Source organism: Stylophora pistillata, chromosome 6 (genome assembly GCF_964205215.1).
Source record: "Stylophora pistillata chromosome 6, jaStyPist1.2, whole genome shotgun sequence".
Lineage (NCBI taxonomy): Eukaryota > Metazoa > Cnidaria > Anthozoa > Scleractinia > Pocilloporidae > Stylophora > Stylophora pistillata.
This window is the reverse complement of record NC_142524.1, coordinates 36,059,457-36,075,118: the sequence shown is the minus strand read 5'-3', so window position 1 is coordinate 36,075,118 and position 15,662 is coordinate 36,059,457. Positions and strand designations below refer to the sequence as shown.

The following is a 15,662-nucleotide window of genomic DNA, read 5'->3' as shown; positions in this document are numbered from 1 at the left end:
TGATATATTTATTCTATCTCATTTATCACTTTCACGGGTTCATTACGAATCAACTTAACGGCCTGCTCTCAGTTGGCTTGTTAGCTCAATTGGTTAGAGCGCTGCACTAGTATCGCAGAGGTCAGTGGTTCGAGTCCCGTACAGGCCTGATTTTTTTCAGGTCTGAATTTCGCTATTGCTTAAATAGCGCTATCTACTGCGAGGATCGTGCATCATACGTATCAAATACCGCAGTTCAAAATATATGATTTTCATATATTTATTCTATCTCATTTATCACTTTCACGGGCTCATTACGAATCAACTTAACGGCCTGCTCTCAGTTGGCTTGTTAGCTCAATTGGTTAGAGCGCTGCACTAGTATCGCAGAGGTCAGTGGTTCGAGTCCCGTACAGGCCTGATTTTTTTCAGGTCTGAATTTCGCTATTGCTTAAATAGCGCTATCTACTGCGAGGATCGTGCATCATACGTATCAAATACCGCAGTTCAAAATATATGATTTTCATATATTTATTCTATCTCATTTATCACTTTCACGGGTTCATTGAGTCCTTAAGTGTGACGTCACGTTACCATGGCGCTAAAAAATGCAGTTCTAAACAAAATATCTTATGCGAGCGCTTTGGACACGCTTCCTTTGTTTTGAATGTCTAAAGCTTTAATTATCCAGTGTAATCCCACAAAAGACAGTAAAAAAAAAACAGGAAAGGTTAAAGGGTCATCCAAGGGATCAACTTGTGTTTAAGAAGTGTAAAGGACGCGGGTCAAACGGGAAAAATGGTTTACTGTTTTGCTCCTACATGTGGCCATTCGTCGGAGGGCAACACTTGCAAGTTCTTTGCTTTTCCAAGCGCTACAAAGCAGAACGACGAGTACAAGAGATGGATTCGACTCATAAGGTATGAACTGATATTCAAAAAGAATTCCTTAATCGGTGAGAATTTGATGAATTACGTGATTTTAAGTGAGATTTACGGACTCTATTCAGGTGAAGAGTTGACATCAGGACATGAGGGAGAATCATCGAATACTGAATTATAGAAGCTTCAGCTAGTTGTCTTTTTAACGGTCGCTTTGTATTTTCCGTAGCCAAAACCTTAAATCTGAGTGCTTCATCGTGTTTTTGGAATTTAGATACATTTAAAACCAATGTAGATCTGCTATGTAACGTGCTTGATCGATTCACGAAATGTTTCGCGTCGCTTCGCGATTTTGCCTTCGCTGGTTGTGGAACGGCTATGTTGTTGACAACAGAATCACTAAATCGGGTGTTTTGTTATTAACAGAAGAGAAGATCGAGAGCCCAGCAAGTACTCAAGAGTATGTAGCTGCCATTTTAGGAATGGTCAGAAAGCCAATGGTCCTGAAGTGTTTGAACGCAATAAGCATAAGTTATTTACTGAACAAAGGGGTCCACCGCCGAAGAAAATAAAGAATACTGAATCAAAGGTAGAGTCTCTTTCACAGATGATAGAATTTGCCCGAAAAAATGAACAGCCATTAGTAGCTGACACAGAAGAAAACCTGCAAACAACACAGGAGATTATCCTGGAAGCAGAGCTTGACTTTGCCAACAGGGAGCTAAAGGAACTTAACCAAACTGTCCAGTATAAGAGGAACAAGTACACTGTGTCTGCGCTTGAGGGAGATGTAGTACGAATGGAGACAGGTCTTCCAACCAAAGAAGTCTTTAATATTGTTGTAAAGCATGCTCTTAGATTTAAAGATAGCGTGAACTATTTTGCTGGATGGAAGGTAGAATCCATCAATTTTGAGGATCAAATTTTTATCACTTTAATGAAAGTACGACAGAACTACACACAGCTTCACCTAGCCCAATTGTTTCATTGTAGTGTGGCCACAATTTCTAACATTGTTATAACATTCACTCATGTTTTGCATGAAATTTTGTTTGATGACCTAATGACGTCGATTCCATCCCGGGAAAAAAACAAGATCTCTGCACCCTCCTCTTTCAGGCAATTTGAATCCTGTCGGATTGTTATAGACTGCACAGATATTGAGGTTGCTGCACCGGGATTGATGAGTCAGCAAAATGCGACCTATTCATCATACAGAGGAATGAATTCCTTTAAGGTAATAGTTGGTGTTGCACCAAATGGAGTCATTACTTATGTCAGTCGGCTGTATCCAGGTTCTATTTCAGACAAGGCCATTGTGCAACAGTCTGGACTCCTTAATCACTTGACAGCTGGAGATATGATTCTGGCGGACAAGGGTTTCCTTATCCAGGATGTTGTACCACATGGTGTCTGTGTCAATATCCCACCTTTTCTGAATAATGGAACTTTCACAGAGAGTGAGGTCAAGAAAACAAAAGCCATAGCTAAAGCACGGATTCATGTCGAAAGAGCCAATGCTAGGCTGAAAGACTTCAAAAATTTTAGGCTTCATTCCTTCGTATTTGCGCTGCTATGCTGACATTTTGTTTCAGTTATGTGCAGCACTTGTAAATTTGCAATTTCCTCTCATCAAAGAGGGATGTGAAGATATGGTTTTTGAGTAGTTTTATGCTTGAAGACTACATTGGACAGTTTTTTAATAATTATTGTTGTTCAAATAGAAATAAAATAATTTGTAGACTGAGGCTTACTTAGAAGAAAATACAGCTAGAGGGGTGGGGGCATTCTAATAGTAACAGTAAAGGGATGATTTTACCTCCTAGGGATTACAATATTTATCATCTGGTACAGCCTGGGTGTACATAGGGTGTCAAATTAGATCACTGCGAGAATTCTTTCATCATGTTTAGGAGAACAGAAGTTAAAAGAAGTTTTGACATATGTTTTACAATGGATGTCTTTTTGGGGATAAAAATAAAAGCAAGTACTGCCCACAGTTACCCTTAAGGGGTCTTTCTGAACATTTCCCATGAGCATCCCATCACTTTTATATGGGAGTTTCCCTTCCCCCCAGGAAAACAACATTAAATGATGTACAATTTTTCCATGTCTTTTAAATAATACCATGTTATCCTTGTGTTTATTAATAAAAATGCAAATATATGTATAGCCTGTTACCACAACTCCCTCACACCAAACTAGTAGTGGTAGGTCAATTTGAGGACTGAAAACCGACGAGTATCATTATTTTTTAAAACAAATCGTTCATTAACAAGCCTTTTTTTATTTCACTACTAGAGAAAATCACGCCCTCGTGTTCATTTGGGCAACAAAAACAGTCTAAAACTTAATCTTGACATTTGGCATTCAAAGGATAAAGGAAGAGAGCTAGACCATAATTAGCAAATTACAATTCTCCTTCCACTATTCTAGGGAATATATTATCAAAATAGAATTAGGTCAAGACAGGAATGTTTGCCACCCATTCTTCATCTCTTTCTATTTTTACAATAGCTATATCCTTTGTGGTCCATACCACAAAATAACAAAACCTCCTACGTGAGAAGTACATTTCTCCCTGGACCTGGTGCCAATAAACATGGTCTTTTTTCAAGGCGTAGCCCTGTCCACTTCTACATTTTCCAAGGCAAAATGTTGCTGACTCCACTGCCTCTGCTACTGTTAGGTTCCGTTCCGTGTACGGACACTTCACCTCAAGAACAGTTCCTTCATCAATGATACCATCTGGAGATGCACCAAGAATTCCAGATGAATGAAACCAGATTCCAGTTCCTTTCACTGCCAACCCTGTTTTCAGGGTGAATGCTTTGACGGCTTCCTCTTCATTATTTACTCCCCATTGCACTGCCTTTACCCTTGATAGGTCGTACTCCCCGAGAAGACGTTTAATAAGTGAAGGAGTGATCCTCTTTGCCTTTAGGACAGAGCCGAGTTACTGGCTGTAAGGCGGCCCCTTCTCGCCAAAAACCAGGCCGGGTTGTCTCGCTGGCCAGCAGTTAATTCGCTAACCCTTAAAATGTCCGTTTCTTGTAATCTGGAAAGGCGAACCAAACAGTCCAGCTGCTGCTGACGCCCAGTGGCTTGAAGAAACTCGTCAGAGAAAATAATTTCTTCTATGGTTGGAAAAGGAAGCTGGTTAGCAATAGGTGGCTCAGGGCTGATTAGCCAGCAGAGCCCCGTAAACCGCCCATATTCCTTCAGGTCTTCGTACAACGCGCAACGGTCAGCTTGTGTAGGCTTTCTCGACAGAGCAGAATACCTTTTAGGCGGGAGGAACATTTCTGTGACCGCTTGAGTTGAAAGTGATGTATTTGACTTTCGTTTCCGCCACTGGCATTCGACGTCGGTTCGGCTCAGTTTGTGAATACCGTGAATAAAGAGGGCTGCTGCGTGACTGCATTTAAACACGCCTCTTGGACATTCACACTCGGTTGATTTTATTTCATGTTCTTCATCCAAATAAATCTGCAAGATGTCAAGATTAATGGCATTTAGTTCGGCAAATAGAAACGGTTTTTTCGGCAAGATGCTACTAGTAAAAGATCGATGATGCAAAGAATAACAACTCACCGTCACTTTATAAACCTTTTGTTTCATGCTTGCGTGTACTTCTCCTCGTAAAACACCCTGCTGGTAAGTGAATGCTTGAATGTGATCTGACTTAAAGTGGTTTTCCCCCTTTTTTATAGATTTCTTTTCTTCTGAGAAGAAAGAAAAAAGCGAAGCGATGGATAATGTCGCCATTTTGAATCGAATGGGCGCTTGTTTGGAACTGAGATTTTTAGCACCATGGAAACGTGACGTCACCGCTTAAGGACTCTATTACGAATCAACTTAACGACCTGCTCTCAGTTGGCTTGTTAGCTCAATTGGTTAGAGCGCTGCACTAGTATCGCAGAGGTCAGTGGTTCGAGTCCCGTACAGGCCTGATTTTTTTCAGGTCTGAATTTCGCTATTGCTTAAATAGCGCTATCTACTGCGAGGATCGTGCATCATACGTATCAAATACCGCAGTTCAAAATATATGATTTTCATATATTTATTCTATCTCATTTATCACTTTCACGGGTTCATTACGAATCAACTTAACGGCCTGCTCTCATTTGGCTTGTTAGCTCAATTGGTTAGAGCGCTGCACTAGTATCGCAGAGGTCAGTGGTTCGAGTCCCGTACAGGCCTGATTTTTTTCAGGTCTGAATTTCGCTATTGCTTAAATAGCGCTATCTACTGCGAGGATCGTGCATCATACGTATCTTCTAGCTATGATCACTTTTTATGGCTACTTTAGGAGAAATTTCGGGTTTGTTTCCTTGATAGGGTCTTGACAGTATTATAATTTATTTCATTTCTATTTTTCTACGATAAAAGATTTAAATCGCCAGAGGGATGCCATTGAGAAAACTGGAATAGTAGTTAATGGAAGATGCTTTAAAGTTAAATTTCCAGGTTATTTGTGTGTGCCAATCTTGACTCTTTATATTTTTTTTATCTTATTATTTTTTATTTTTGCAATGTTTTTATGTTACATGTCTAGCTACGTGATAGTAATTATTGAATCCATTTTATGCTTGGCAGTGTTAGAAAATATCTGGGAAAGTATAACATTTGAGATCTTTGGTGTAGCTATTTTAACTTCAACTTCTTGTTATCTTCTTGTCTTTTTTCATGACAGTTACTCTTGATTACAAAACACTGATAATGCTGCTCAAGCAAAGAGCTGGTGATGCCAAAAAATATATCAATGAACTTTGCAAGCAAGGATTGGACACAGAGTGCTGTGTATTCTGCAAAGTTATTAAGGTAGGTTAATATACCTGCAATGCTAAATGACATGCATCATAGTGGAATTATACAATAACACAAGACATATTCAGCCTACTGGTATTTGTTATGCAATTTATTTATAATCAATTAGTGAGAGCTTCCTTTTCATTCATGGTCAATATAGGGAAGTGTTGTCTATCCTTTCTGGTTCACACAGGCTGAAGTCCAGGCATTCAGAGTAATACCAGAGCACTTCTGGGATTTATAACATACTTAGCTTTTCATTCATGGTCAATATTGGGAAGTGTTGTCTATCCTTTCTGGTTCACCCAGGCTGAAGTCCCCGCATTCAGTGTAATGCCTGGGATATATAACATACATAGCTTTTCATTCATGGTCAATATAGGGAAGTGTTGTCTATCCTTTCTGGTTCACCCAGGCTGAAGTCCTGGCATTCAGTGTAATGCCTGAGCGCTTCTGGGATATACAACATACTTAGCTTTTCATTCATGGTCAATATAGGGAAGTGTTGTCTATCCTTTCTGGTTCACCCAGGCTGAAGTCCTGGCATTCAGTGTAATGCCTGAGCGCTTCTGGGATATACAACATACTGAACTTTTTATTCATGATCAATATAGGGAAGTGTTGTCTATCCTTTCTGGTTTACCCAGGCTGAAGTCCTGGCATTCAGAAAAATGCCTGAGTGCTTCTGGGATATACAACATACTTAGCTTTTCATTCATGGTCAATATAGGGAAGTGTTGTGTATCCTTTCTGGTCCACCCAGGCTGAAGTCCTGGCATTCAGTGTAATGCCTGAGTGCTTCTGGGATATATAACTTACATAGCTTTTCATTCATGGTCAATATAGGGAAGTGTTGTCTATCCTTTCTGGTCCACCCAGGCTGAAGTCCTGGCATTCAGAAAAATGCCTGAGTGCTTCTGGGATATACAACATACTTAGCTTTTCATTCATGGTCAATATAGGGAAGTGTTGTGTATCCTTTCTGGTCCACCCAGGCTGAAGTCCTGGCATTCAGTGTAATGCCTGAGTGCTTCTGGGATATATAACTTACATAGCATTTCATTCATGGTCAATATAGGGAAGTGTTGTCTATCCTTTCTGGTCCACCCAGGCTGAAGTCCTGGCATTCAGTGTAATGCCTGAGTGCTTCTGGGATATACAACATACATAGCTTTTCTTTCATGGTCAATATAGGGAAGTGTTGTCTATCCTTTCTGGTCCACCCAGGCTGAAGTCCTGGCATTCAGTGTAATGCCTGAGCGCTTCTGGGATATATAACTTAAATAGTTTTTCATTCATGGTCAATATAGGGAAGTGTTGTCTATCCTTTCTGGTTCACCCAGGCTGAAGTCCTGGCATTGACTGTAATGCCTGAGCACTTCTGGGATATATAACAAAGTTTCACATAGCTTTTCATTCCTGGTCATTATAGGGAAGTGTTGTCTATCCTTTCTGGTTCACCCAGGCTGAAGTCCTGGCATTCAGTGTAATGCCTGAGCACTTCTGGGATATACAACATACTGAGCTTTTTATTCATGGTCAATATAGGGAAGTGTTGTCTATCCTTTCTGGTTCACCCAGGCTGAAGTCCTGGCATTCAGAGTAATGCCTGAGTGCTTCTGGGATATATAACATACTTAGGTTTTCATTCATTGTCAATATAGGGAAGTGTTGTCTATCCTTTCTGGTCCACCCAGGCTGAAGTCCTGGCATTCAGTGTAATGCCTGAGTGCTTCTGGGATATACAACATACATAGCTTTTCATTCATGGTCAATATAGGGAAGTGTTGTCTATCCTTTCTGGTCCACCCAGGCTGAAGTCCTGGCATTCAGTGTAATGCCTGAGCGCTTCTGGGATATATAACTTACATAGCTTTTCATTCATGGTCAATATAGGGAAGTGTTGTCTATCCTTTCTGGTTCACCCAGGCTGAAGTCCTGGCATTCAGTGTAATCCCTGAGCACTTCTGGGATATACAACATACTGAGCTTTTTATTCATGGTCAATATAGGGAAGTGTTGTCTATCCTTTCTGGTTCACCCAGGCTGAAGTCCTGGCATTCAGAGTAATGCCTGAGCGCTTCTGGGATATATAACATACTTAGCTTTTCATTCATTGTCAATATAGGGAAGTGTTGTCTATCCTTTCTGGTCCACCCATATTGAAGTCCTGGCATTCAGTGTAATGCCTGAGCGCTTCTGGGATATACAACATACTTAGCTTTTCATTCATGGTCAATATAGGGAAGTGTTGTCTATCCTTTCTGGTTCACCCAGGCTGAAGTCCTGGCATTCAGTGTAATGCCTGAGCGCTTCTGGGATATACAACATACTTAGCTTTTCATTCATGGTCAATATAGGGAAGTGTTGTCTATCCTTTCTGGTTCACCCAGGCTGAAGTCCTGGCATTCAGAGTAATGCCTGAGCGCTTCTGGGATATATAACATACTTAGCTTTTCATTCATTGTCAATATAGGGAAGTGTTGTCTATCCTTTCTGGTCCACCCATATTGAAGTCCTGGCATTCAGTGTAATGCCTGAGCGCTTCTGGGATATACAACATACTTAGCTTTTCATTCATGGTCAATATAGGGAAGTGTTGTCTATCCTTTCTGGTTCACCCAGGCTGAAGTCCTGGCATTCAGTGTAATGCCTGAGCGCTTCTGGGATATACAACATACTTAGCTTTTCATTCATGGTCAATACAGGGAAGTGTTGTCTATCCTTTCTGGTTCACCCAGGCTGAAGTCCTGGCATTCAGTGTAATGCCTGAGCGCTTCTGGGATATACAACATACTTTAAGTTTTTTCATTCATGGTCAATACGGGGAAGTGTTGTTTATCTTTTCTGGTTCACCCAGGCTGAGTGGAAGTTTTGCTATTCACAGTAATCCCTTAGTGCTTCTGGGATACCTAACATTCTTATTTTCTTTGACATTCACAGGTTAATCAAGGGAAGTGTTGTCTCTCGGCCTTACTGGTTCACCAGGCTGAAGTCCTGGCATTCAGTTTAATGCCTGAGCGCCTCTGAGATATTTGACTTACTTAGCTTTTCATTGATGGTTAATATAGGGAAGTATTGTCTATCCTTTCTGGTTCACCCAGGCTGAAGTCCTGGCATTCAGTGTAATGCCTGAGCGCTTCTGGGATATACAGCATACTTTAAGTTTTTCATTCATGGTCAATACGGGGAAGTGTTGTTTATCTTTTCTGGTTCACCCAGGCTGAACGGAAGTTCTGCTATTCACAGTAATCCCTTAGTGCTTCTGGGATACCTAACATTCTTATTTTCTTTGACATTCACAGGTTAATCTAGGGAAGTGTGGTCTATCGGCCTTACTGGTTCACCCAGGCTGAAGTCTTGGCATTCAGTTTAATGCCTGAGCGCCTCTGAGATATTTGACTTACTTAGCTTTTCATTGATGGTTAATATAGGAAAGTATTGTCTATCCTTTCTGGTTCACCCAGGCTGAAGTTCTGGCATTCAGAGGTTTTCTGGCATATATAATGTGAAGAAATTCTTGTGACGCAAACTTTTCTGTTATTTGAGCTCTTCACCTATATCTACAGCAGAGCGACAGGAATAAATAGTCGTTTGAGACAAAAATTTGGAAAACAGCTTCATTTACTGTTAAAAGTCGCCCTGCAAACCGCGACGGGAAGAGAACATCAAACCAAAAAATGCTGCCAAAAAAACTCAATAAATAACACAAGGCAAAACACTGCTGGTACATTTCTTTGCGAAGCTAGATCGTGAAACTCTGATGCGACGTTTTTGTAGGGCGTAAACACACGACGACGATTGATTTCCTGACAAACTGGTTAATATGAGATAATATAAAGTATGAAACAACACGAAGTAACGCGCACAGCCTCAAGTGATCGATATACCGTATTTCCTTGAATAAGTGCCCACCCCTTGGCCATTCAAACTTGTAACTCTGAATAAGCGCGACACCGGAACCCTTTCTTTTTCAGCTTTCATAACATTTTAAACTTTTACTACCTTAGATGAATATGTTGGGAGAGATTCTTGCTTTAAGAGTTATATTACGCCGATGTATTATCTTTCCTTTTTATATGGCTGGCTTCGCAAGCGGTGCAAGATGCAGCGAATTCTGTGAGCTGATTGGCTATTAACCCTTGCTTATTTTTCGTTTTCTGCGGTGGCCAGCGTTGCAGCCATTTTGTCTTTGTGTAACCTGCAGGCAAGCTCTCGCTTGGCTCTTATCGCTTGGCTCAGGTTTGAGTTTTCCTGCTTGGTCAATAACGCATTACTGGATCTACCGCGCTCTATGTTAATTTCCAAACCACTCTAGCGCACAGCGCTTGACTCAGTATTTAAAGTTGGTTTTTCGGAAAAAGTCAACGTCCCACCCCTCTCAAGAAGCTTTTAGAATATAAAAATTCAAGGACTTTCTAAGGATTGGTTAAATTCATTGGGGGACTTGCCCTGAAATTAACAGACTTGCAAGACAGTACGAACCCTGTTAAAGTTCAAGGGAGTTTAAACTTGTTCGTTACGTGTCATTAAACGAAAGTTGGTCTTTGTCTGTTTAAAAGCTTTGTCAGCTTGTTCAACATCTATCTTGATTTGAAAACAATTATTATTACCCCCGGTCTCTGTTTATTCACGATTTTAATCATCGTTGCGGAGGAGGTAGCGCAAAGAGATTTTCAACACCAGTGCGTTAATCACATCGTACCTATAATGTCTAATCTCTCGCAACTATCTAGAGGATTCCGGCACCAATATAGGTCATATGAAGGCCAGTGACAAAGAATCTTATGTGTACTGCATAAATATCGTTTAAAAAAACTGGAACAGTGTGTAAACTATAAATGCGACATAAAATATCAGTGAGAAAAAGCCGCCATGTATTGTGGACTCTGCGTTAAACAGCAAAAGAAATTATAGGTTGTAATACGCCGAGTTTATTCCCAATAACTGGTAACCGGATGCTCAAAAATTACAGCACCAAGCGTCAGCTGTCAAAGATTCCGAACACAGCGGAAAAAAAGTCGTCGGTTCTGGAATTTACTTTGTTTCCGATCCGAAAACAAAAATCTGGTAAAATTGATTAGAAAACAAAACACTCAGGCAGCCAGTTAAATGTCGTAGTAAATAAGCGTCGCAGCCTATGTCAGTATTAATGAAGTTAACTAAATCCGCAAGCGTTGACTAAGAAATGTTTCTTCGACGTGACTGTAACTGCCGCAACACACTCCGGGCGAGCGCTTTGTCTTGTCACTATTTTTAAGCGCCGGCCATGTACACTTTTTTCGGATACGGCTTCTTTAATTACCTTTTCACGCCATAGGATGATGACATGATTGTGTAAAAGTTGACGCCTCTATCAGATTAGGAGCGAAATACGATCAAAAATTTTACCCAAGCAAGCCACTGGTATCCAGTAGAGAATGCGGACTAAAAGTACGGATTCTCTGCTGGATACCTAGACTTTTTTTGGTTGCTAACGGCGTGAGGCTCGTTATGAGGGAGAGTTACTTCGAAAAGCCTCATGATAAACTCTGGCAAAAGCCAGGATTAATAAGTAGTTGGAAACCAGAGACTTATAAATAAGTTGATGCACTTGACAGCTTTGTCCGGTGCCAACGAGGAAATCGAAAGACACGCGTGCCCATGCTGAAGTGCTTTTTTTATCTCTGTTCTTCCGACGGTATTCACAGTACTGATAAATAGCTACTTTCCTGTTATGTATTTGTGGCCCATATGGTCGATGTTTAAGCCGCCGAAACAACGTTCGCCAATCATTTCACGTTTTCCCATTTAATACACATCGAAAGTATATAAATTATGTGTCAATTCACATATCAGTGATCAGAGAAATCGATCTCATATCCGAGAAAAAATTTGTCATCAGACTTGCTAAAAACTAAGGTCGGCACACACGAGGGGACTAATCCCTGCGACTAGTCCGTGCGACTAGTTCCGGCGACAAGTCTTTGAAGGGTTTACACGAAGGGACCGGTAGCAGGGACTGGTCCCTTAAGGCGTTCACACGAGGGCACTCAATTGCACAAGAACATGGGGAAATTAAGAGGCAAAAGATATTCCTTAGTCTGGGGCGTTACACGAAAACAATGAAAATTTGGTAACTTTTTATTATGGCACTATTAAACATCAACGCAAATGAACTACACTTATTCAGTCGGATTAATCATGCTTTTTCGTGTTCTGTTTTTGTTAATTTTTTTTTAAATATTTTTAACAGACACAGAGTCAAATAGGGTAAAAATTCCATCAAAACGGCTCCAAGACATCTGTATATGTTTACAAAACTAGAAATAGTTTTTTATTCCTCAGTTGTAGAAATCTAGAATTCAGGCAAAATTCATAGAAACTGCAATGTTTACAAAAACCGAAAGTCACGGATCATACTGACCCATGATTGGCTTATTTACCGTTTAGTCGCAGGGACTGGTCGCACAAACAGTTCACACGAAGGGACCAACATATGTTTCATGCGACAAGTCCCTGCGACTGGTCGCAGGAATTCAAACCAGTTTGAATTCGTGCGACCAGTAGCAGGGACTAAATTTTGGTCCCTGCGACCACAGAAATGTGTAGTTCACACGAAGGGACTAGTTGCATGAAACTGGTCGCTGGGACTAGTCGCAGGGACTAGTCCCTTCGTGTGTGCCGACCTTTAGACTTAGAATTGGTAAAATGTTCGCTTTCGTCAGAAAGATAGAGGTGGTACTTAGGAGGCGGCGGCGTGTCACTTTCAGTAAGCGGAACTTTGGAAAAGAAAAAAAATAACACCTCTTTACATTCGAAAATTCCGCGAGTTATGGCAGTCTAGAATGACAGCTGTAGCGAATAACTGAAACGAAGCTATGAAGAGAACAACATATTAAACATAATAACTCCTCTTTGGCGCGAATGCTCAAGTTCCATCGACAGAAACTTTAATTTGTTTACTCTGTTAAAAGCGACAAGACCTACGTTTTGACAATTACACGAAACAAACCCAATATCGAAACCAAAAAAACTTTAACAGTAACTTTTCGCTGTTGAAGCGGACATTGAAAAACACCAATGTTCATCTTCTAGAGATCTATAAAAATGGGAAAAAACCTCATTTACAATAATCTAGCACAACAAAAAAGGGACGTAAGAAAATGCATTTCAATCAAGTACAGAAAATCAGCTGTCTCTAAAATTGACTGTTTCTACCGAGGTCAGGTGTTGAATTTTAATCCAAAACCATTTGTTTTCAAAAAAAAAATTCTTCTAGGGCAAAACAAATAAGAAGGGAAAAACTGAATGTGTCTACTTCCGACAGAATGAAAGTAAAATAAATGTAAAGTCTATTTTTCACAGCTTTAATTTCATCTAGAAAACTCTCCGTAACAGAGAGAGAAACAAGAACCTCGAAAACACGCAGACAGTTTATAAGCTCCTCTGCTCTTCATCTCTAGGAAAAACTTTGGATATAAAAAACAAAGTACAAATAAACCTTTGGCAGAAAGCACGTTTAAAGTCTACAATAATATCATCTTAAGTTTTAACAGTTCAGTTCTGACGAATGATCACATTTCGCAGCATGCAAATGATGGATTGCCAAATGTGTCTCATTTTTCAGCAGTACATTTCAGTACAGTTCACCGCCATTTCATTGCTTTGTGAAACTTGATGGACCTGAAGGCCTTGAATTAAGCTTGGGTGGCGCCGCACAGCGAAATAAATCCTATAATAAAAAATTATAGTGCAATTAAAACAACAGCCGAAATCGAAATACTGTTATAACCACAGCAACAATACGCTTGGGAGTCACAAGTTCCTGATATCTGAGATGAAGATGAACGGCTAAAAATGCTAATGCTTTCTGGTAAGTTCCTGTCAATAAACAAGAATTAATAAATGGAAACCGTCACATCTGTCAAGTTTTACAGTGAAACAGTATATTTGAAAGCACGAACGATCATCGTCAAAAGTTCTTCATGTCCGTGTTTTCCGTTCTCCTTTCTCGGCTATCAACCATAGAAAGGGATGTGCACGATAAGAGGACGTTTCAAAGGGAATTAGCTAAGTACTTTAAATAGCATAGGTGTGAAAATTTTTCATTTAACTTAATGGAACTTAAAGACAGCCTACACTAAGTATAATGTAATGTTCACTGAAATCCATCTGCTAATAGACATATAACTAAGTAAATAAGTCTTTGACCACTATCGTTTGTTGAAAGCAAGAAATATGTATGCGATCCTCGGGTTGGTGGATGAAACATCGACAACGAAACAAGATTAAGGTTTTCGTAGTTAAAATCGACGTTTCTGCGCAATTGCGCGTAATTTTCGCGTAACGAGGACGACTGGCCGATGACATAAATTAAAGAAAAAACAAGAGCAGTTCACTGAAAAAACACCACGCTCTTCGCAGTATGCAAATGATACTTTGTCCATTGTGTCTCATACCCCAGCTGTAAACAGAACGGTTCAATGATGAATTTAGGTACACCAGGGTTTTAGTGTACTGATGAAAATTCCAAAACGTAGAATTTGGTTCATGGATAAAAGATCTTCCAACAAACGCACAGTGCCAAAGTAAATAACAAAATAAAAACACCAGGTACATGTAGAATGTACATAGGGCTGATTTCTTTATCTTCACAAAGTTCACTGCCATTTCACCATAATGAGACACTTGATGGACTTGAAGGGCTTAAATACGGGTCGCGTGGCGCCGTACAGCGAAATAAATTCTACAATAAAAAAACTGCACTGTAAATAAAAATACAGCCACATGTAACAGCTATTATAATAATTCCAGCAATTTTGATCGGGATGAACCCCGTTAATGAAAGCAACGGATGTAAGCATCTATTCTGTTAAAACCGCAGCAACAATATGCTTGTGAGTCACAAGTTCCCGGTATCTGAGATGAAGATGAACGGCTGAAAATCTGTCTGCACTCAGAGCTGTAATATGGGCTGCCGTCACCACCAAAAATACAAGGATGTCAAATAGATCAGTAATAAAGGAATCGAATGGCCAAATTATAGACAGTCTAGGTTTCCTTCATGAAAAAGAACACCCTAAACATAAATAGTTTAGCCAAATGATCAACGGTCTAGTTGCCCGTGTCGAGTTGAAACATGAAATTGTGAAACAGACCAGCTAAATTGTGTATAGCCCAGCACTCATTTGCAATACAGTACACAAATGGTGTAGCGTTGCGTCAAATGACTCAGGGTAATATCGAGTAGCACAGCGTAAGCACAAACGGTGTAGCGTTGCGTGAAACTGATGGCTTAGTGTAATGTCGAATGGTACAGCGTACATACAAACAGTGTAGCTTTGCGTGAAAAGGCTCAGCGTACACACAAATGGCGTAGCGTTGCGTGAAATGACTCAGCGTTATGTCGAATGGTATCGCGTACATACAAACAGTGTAGCGTTGCGTGAAATGGCTCAGCGTAATGTCAAATGGTACAGCGTACATACAAATGGTGTTGCGTTGCGTGAAATGGCTCAGCGTAATGTAGAATGGTACAGCGTACATACAAACAGTGTAGCGTTGCGTGAAATGGCTCAGCTTAATGTCGAATCGTACAGCGTACACACAAATGGCGTAGCGTTACGTCGAATAGCTTTGCAGAACATCAGACACTCTAGCTGAACATTGAATTGCTTAGCATTACATGAAATATTCCGATGTTGTGGCCAATCGTCGAGCTTGCTTGTGGCGTGACGTGAAGGCTATCTCGCCGAAACCACCAAAAATACAAACTGCAAATGGAACAGCGATCTGCTGGGGGGCATGGCGTCATCGAATGTGAAGGTGTAGTCGCTATGTTGAAGAGTTTTCACTTCGCCTTGCCGTAAAGCAGAGGCAATTCGGTAACTTTCTCCTCTTTTCTTTTCCCTGCCGATATTGCGTTTATTCGTTGTCGTTCCAAAAAGTGTGTCGGGAAATTCTGATATTTGAAAAAATTTGTCCCGTAGCGTACATTTACGCAACACG

General features: G+C 40.4%; 1 long non-coding RNA gene and 2 pseudogenes across 4 annotated transcripts; 2 read left to right on the top strand and 1 right to left on the bottom strand.

Moving 5' to 3' along the window:
- The first annotated feature begins 757 nt into the window (after positions 1 to 757).
- On the top strand, positions 758 to 2,608 carry LOC148729648 (uncharacterized; annotated as a pseudogene). The gene is made up of 2 exons (XR_015989048.1): positions 758 to 899; positions 1,287 to 2,608. The product of XR_015989048.1 is annotated as an uncharacterized LOC148729648 (transcript).
- A 364-nt stretch (positions 2,609 to 2,972) lies between these two features.
- Positions 2,973 to 5,069, bottom strand: LOC148729647 (uncharacterized; annotated as a pseudogene). The gene is made up of 2 exons (XR_015988569.1): positions 4,455 to 5,069; positions 2,973 to 4,349 (listed from the first exon to the last, which is right to left on the bottom strand). The product of XR_015988569.1 is annotated as an uncharacterized LOC148729647 (transcript).
- A 76-nt stretch (positions 5,070 to 5,145) lies between these two features.
- LOC148729646 (uncharacterized) lies at positions 5,146 to 9,278 on the top strand. Of its 2 annotated transcripts, XR_015988571.1 has the most exons (3): positions 5,146 to 5,330; positions 5,557 to 5,684; positions 8,616 to 9,278. It is a non-coding gene; the product is annotated as an uncharacterized LOC148729646 (long non-coding RNA). The 2 variants fall into 2 exon arrangements; XR_015988570.1 differs by having other exon boundaries at positions 5,149 to 5,684.
- The last annotated feature ends 6,384 nt before the right edge of the window (positions 9,279 to 15,662 follow it).